Source organism: Mesocricetus auratus, unplaced genomic scaffold (genome assembly GCF_017639785.1).
Source record: "Mesocricetus auratus isolate SY011 unplaced genomic scaffold, BCM_Maur_2.0 Super-Scaffold_2245, whole genome shotgun sequence".
Lineage (NCBI taxonomy): Eukaryota > Metazoa > Chordata > Mammalia > Rodentia > Cricetidae > Mesocricetus > Mesocricetus auratus.
The window spans coordinates 37613825-37619628 of NW_024429180.1; positions in this window are offsets into that span (position 1 = coordinate 37613825).

Below are 5804 nucleotides of genomic sequence, written 5' to 3' on the forward strand. Positions count from 1 at the left end.
GAGTTTGAGCAGACACTCCGTGAGTTGAGAGTGGCGATCCTGCAAGTGAATTCGACGCGTCTGGATCTTTCTCTGATGGAAGGCCTCTCCTCCTGGATTTCATCTGCATTTTCTTATTTTAAGGAATGGGTGGGGGTGGGATCATTTAGCCTAGTTCTCTGCTGTGGAATAGTGTTGATGCTTTGGATGGTGTGTAAGCTCAGAGCCCAAACAAAAGAGACAAAGTGATGGTGGCACAAGCACTTGCTGCCTTAGAACACGGAGCCTCCCTGACATTTGGTTAACCATGTTAAAGCAATAGGTCGCTGGCCTCCCGGCTCTTGCACCCCACGAGGCTAGTCTCATTGCACGGGATAGAGTGGGTAGGCTTCAGCAGCCCAAGGAGTTGCAAGGCTAAGCACTGCACAGGAGAGGTCTGCGGTATAACGACTTTCTCCTGGGAGATAAGTCATCTTGCATGAAGGTTCTATGTCATGATCTCCTTCCCCCAGAAAAACGACATCGGGACTGGTCAGGGCTCCCTCTGGGGATAAGACCCTGGAGAGGAGCTTTGTACATGTTCCAAATTTGCACATGGGGATTTGACCTCTATCTCCACTCCAAAGTTGTGGGTGTCCTATGGCTTCAAAAATAAATGAATAGGGGGGAGATGTGAGGAGCCGCCCTCGCTATCGCTATCACCATTAGAAGATGGCGCTGACATCTGCTATCAGTTGGAGTTTACCTTTTAAGCTGTGCCTCACCCGTCATCTGGGGTGATGAGCAAACCACCAATCCCGGCTCTACACGTCTCACTCGGAGCTCCTAGGCTTATATAAGGGGCTGGGTTTCTTAGCTTGGGGTCTCCCTCTCAGAAGCTGATCATCTATCTCTCAAGATGTATTAAAGCTTTACTGCAGAAGGATCTGAGTGTCCTGCGTCGTTCTTGCTGGCGAGACGGTAGCGCGGGACAGAAGATGTATTTTGAGAAACACCTTTTAAAAATATTTAGTATTTTTGAGGCAACGAAGCATCCTAAGTTCATAAAATATTTTATTACATTGTCTTTATCAATACACAATCTTGATAAATAAGTAGCTTTAACAGAAACAAACACTCAGTTTCTTTCACAAAGAATTGGGTGCTTTCTTAGTTCTCTTCATGTATAAAATATAGACCATGAGCCTCACTTCCTACTACTAGGTCAAGACACAGTTACCTTATTACCAGAGTCCAAAAAAAAAAAGGGAGCTATCCTTATAAAATAGGTTCCAATGTAAGTTTTCACTATTACTTTATTTAAAAATACTCTCTATAATGACTGCTGTCAGTAATCAGCCACTTACTTCATGTGATGAATGATCAAATGTAAAAAGTTTATCTTGGATCTAAAGATATGAGAGCTTAAGTTATAAGGGTCTAAGAAACTGTCTTAAGATCTACGGTGGTGTTTTAAGGTATGTATATAGTCTGAGGACATCAAGACATGGGCTGAGAGGAACTAAAACTGTATGTTGAGGTTCACAAATGGATGCAATTTGCAAAGTGGAGTAGGGTATATCACAAATGTTCCAGATTTCTTTCCCTCGCTATGCTGTTATGCCAGTATACTATTCTGCTATTATACTCAGACTTCCAAAGTTCACAGATTTAATGTTAACCAATGGAGTACTGATTAGCTATTAACCTAGCACTGCTAAAGTACTAACTAATTAATTTTTAGTCTCAACCTTAGGATTTTAAATTCCTTTTGGCTATCTTCTAAGTGTAGACTCAAAAGTGCTTCTCTTCAGACTGAAGACTTCTCTGTCCGATCTATATATGGCTCTCTAGAAAGAGGAAAATGTTAATTTTTTTAACCCAAAGTTATGGCTTTTGCCAGGAGTCAAACGCATGAGTTCATTTCAGCTGGTTGACAGACACCAGTTAACTGCCTTTTCTATCATGTAGATTTCAATACAATGGTAATGCAAATTCATCTATATCTTTTATCTCCTTTGATAAGCTAGAATTCATATAAGCTTCAAGGACCTGAAGCCATAAGACTTAGATTCACCTGTCACCAGGTCAAAGGAAAGAGTTCTAAATGTGAGGTTCTTCTTTAAATGATGAAATTTCAACATCTGTCCATAGTTTAAATCTTAGTAGGTTTCCACTTGGCTGGCACTTGACCATCCAGGGAGCACGTTCAAACTACAAGCCACTGAGCTCTGAACTTGATGAAAGCTGCTGATGTGATTGTTCCCTGTGTTTTTATGTGCAACAGTTAATCACCTGCATCTGATAAGTGCTCCACTGCCCAGCCTTTGACAAGCCCTGACAACCTATGTTCCAGTTCATCTAGAAGCAACTACAGAAGACAGTGCATCCTTCTGCACTCATAAATTCTGCTTTGAAAAAGTAACTTAAAGGAAAACTTCCTGACATAGGAGACAAAAGACTACCTATAATGCCAATGTACATAGAATGATGAGCTCCTGGAATGATTAATTGAAATGGTTCTACAATATGATAGGATGCCTGACCTGTTTTATGTAACAAGGAGATATTGCCCATTCCAGGGCATTTGGCCCTTCTGCTTGCTATTAATTAATCTTGGCTCTTACATCATTGATGTAATAACTAAATGATAATTACTACTTGAGTACCATTAAGCTAATTATTAGATCCCATGTAAACTGGTATCCAACAAGGAGTCAAAGATTTGACCCAGGATATAACTTCAGGAGGAAATGGTAGATACAAAGTTAACCTGTGAGCACTGTCTGCCCAAAGATCAGGTAACTTCCTAGGATTCTGGGAATTTTAGTCCTTGAAAGATAGCACCTGCCTAAGGTCCAGGTAACTTCCTAGGATTCTGGGAGTTGTAGGTCTTGGATTATAAGAATAAAATATTATGGGAAAGTTTGGTAACCTATGGACTTTGTTCACAGAAGTCCCGACAACACATCTCAAGCCACACAGTAGGTGGTGGTCCTGATCAAATTCCATCTTGGTCAGCATTTAAATGTCTTGGTTTCTACTCTGATAAGTCCCAAAAGTATGCTATGTTTTATTCGATAATTGCCTCCTGCCTTATTCAATTCCTCTTTCGGCATATTACCAACATTGCCAGAATATCCACCAATCAGGTCATGGTTCACTATCAGATCCTAGACCACTCTGAAACAGATGATAAATTCCTCAAGGATTACAGTGACACATCTCCATTGCTTGACTTATCTTAAGTGTGACCTTTGATATAGTTCCCTGTAGATGTTCCACCCCCACAAACTTGTGTCCATGTGATAATTAGGTACTGTGTTCCAGCAGTATGACAGTGCTGTCAAACTGAAATTTGGTGGTACCCCAGCTGCTGTCCACATCATATAAGTTCCCCTTATTGTGGAATAAAGCTGAACTGTAACACTGAAACAGACCCAGGAAGGCTATTTCCATCATACTAACAGACCACACAAAGCCCTGCACACTACCTCTGCTTCCTTTGCCCTCATAGCCTGGTGACCAATGAACTATGAGAAAAAAATACACACCTTCTAATGATGCTCTTCTCAGACATTACCATACAAGATTCCTCCTGCAACAGATAGGAACAAATATAAGAGACCCATAACGATATATTATGCAGAGGCTGAGAAACCGTGGAATGCCCATCCTTAACTGTGATATCTTCATAGAAGAGTAAATGGAAAATTTGTAAGAGCCAGAGGATATGGAAGTCACTGAGAAAACAAGGTCCTTTAAATCAACATGATTAATACATGTGAATTCAGAGACTGAGACAGCATGTGGAGGGCTTGCATAAATCTGCCCAAGTTGAGATCACAGAGCTTCAAGAAGAAGTGGACACATGCCTTCATCCCTAACAGAAGCTATCTCTAGTAGACAACCACTAGCAAATGATAATTAGTTTTGCCCAAAGGTAACTCATGGAAGAAACAATCTACTCTCAGCAGTAGGCACCCAGCAATAGACAGCCAACAAAAAACCTTGTCACACAGAGTCTCCTTCTAGTTATGTTAAGTCAGGGCTCCTCTTTGAAAACGTTTATCTTTATTTTTATCTGTGTATATTTTTCTCTCTTTATCTCCTACAGGTACTTGCATATGTATTTTTGCTGCCAGTCTTCATTTTTATGGTATTACTAAGTTTGTGAATGAGCAGGTTTCTGTTTCTTGTGCATTCTTTGAGCTCATTAACTTCTGTTTGTCTGTGATGTCCAATTTCATTGTGATAGCTTCTGTTTTATCATAATACATTTTAATTAATTATACAGTATTACATTTTATTATTACCCCAGAGAAAACTGTTTGTTTTCTAATGAAACACAGAAAGAAGTTATTTCAGATGGGAAGGGAGGTTGGGAGAAGATGGGAGTAGTTGAGGAAGGGGAATATAAGGATATGTGAGAAAAAATCCTTTTGAAAAAAAGATTCATATCTGGGAAATTATTTTACAAAGTAAACATGTCTATTATAGGAATTGAAAAATTTTGCAATGAACCATTATCAAAAGAATTAAGAAGTACACAAAATTTTATAACAATACCCTGAGTCTTTGAAGAGCTGAAGGTAATTATGAATGCCATCCAAAATAAGTAGAGAATGATATGAATTTCACTAAAGTTGCCCAAGTTCCTATTAATAATATTTATTTATTTGTGGTGGGCTACACATGTGTAAATGTTAGAGGATACCTTTGTAGAACATAATTATTTTATGTGGGGGTATTATAATATAATTAAATGGTCTCCCCTTCCTTTTCTTCCTTTAACATCCTCTTACATATCTCTTACTTTAATCATTGTTAAATATATATATATATATATGTGTGTGTGTGTGAGTGTGTGTGTGTGTGTGTGTGTACCTGAATACATAGTACAACTTTATCAGTATGTATTTTGTTAACTGTATATATTTGCTTTCAAGGCCCAGTTTTTGGTTTAAGATAATGAATCAGAATTTTCTTCACTGAGGAAAATGATTTCTCTGGAACTCAGTACTTTTAATTGCCTGTAGCTCTTCGTTTTGACTAGAGATCTGTAATTTCTCCTCTGTCTGTGTTAGTATGTCTATTGGCATCATCATTCTTCCAGGTCATGGACAGGCAATTTTCTTCATTCATGGAGCTTCTAGCATTTCTAGGAGACACAATCTTATACCAAACTGCCTTTTCTTATTATTAAATCATGCATTCCCCTCTTCTGAAACGATTCTTGAGGCCTAGGTGCTTAAGTGGTATTTGAAATTTATCAGTTAGGGCTTTACTGAACAACTCTGCATTTTTTGTTGTGGTTTTCTGTAATTAACTCAGTTTGTTGCAAAGAGATGTTTTCTTGATGAAGTCAGAGAAGTACAATTATCTGTGGATTCCAGTCAAAATCCTCTTCGCATTTTGCACAAAGAATAACTTTTGTAACTTGGTCGTTGTCTTCCACCTTGTTAGTGATAGGTTCTGCACTTCAGCCTGACGACTAGCATAAGAGTCTCCTGTGTGTGCTTCCCATCTCTGCATGGAGTGCTAGGTTTGTATATGCTTATTACTTCATCTGTTTTTGTATATGGGTTCTTGGGGAATTGATTTGCTCTGGATTTGGCAGCTAGCACTTTCATTGGCTGAGTAAGCTCTCCAGTGCCTACACTGACAGTGATCAGCCATTAAAAAGACATCTGACTTTTTTCCCTGTGAGTTATTAATTGGTTTATTTGCTTTTTGCAAGTTTCTCTCACAGTGCAATTTCTTTGATGTTTGGCAGCCTACTTAACCCAAAATATTTCTTTTCTTGCTATTTAGTTGATGCCTCTTCTGTCATAGGCTTAAACTAA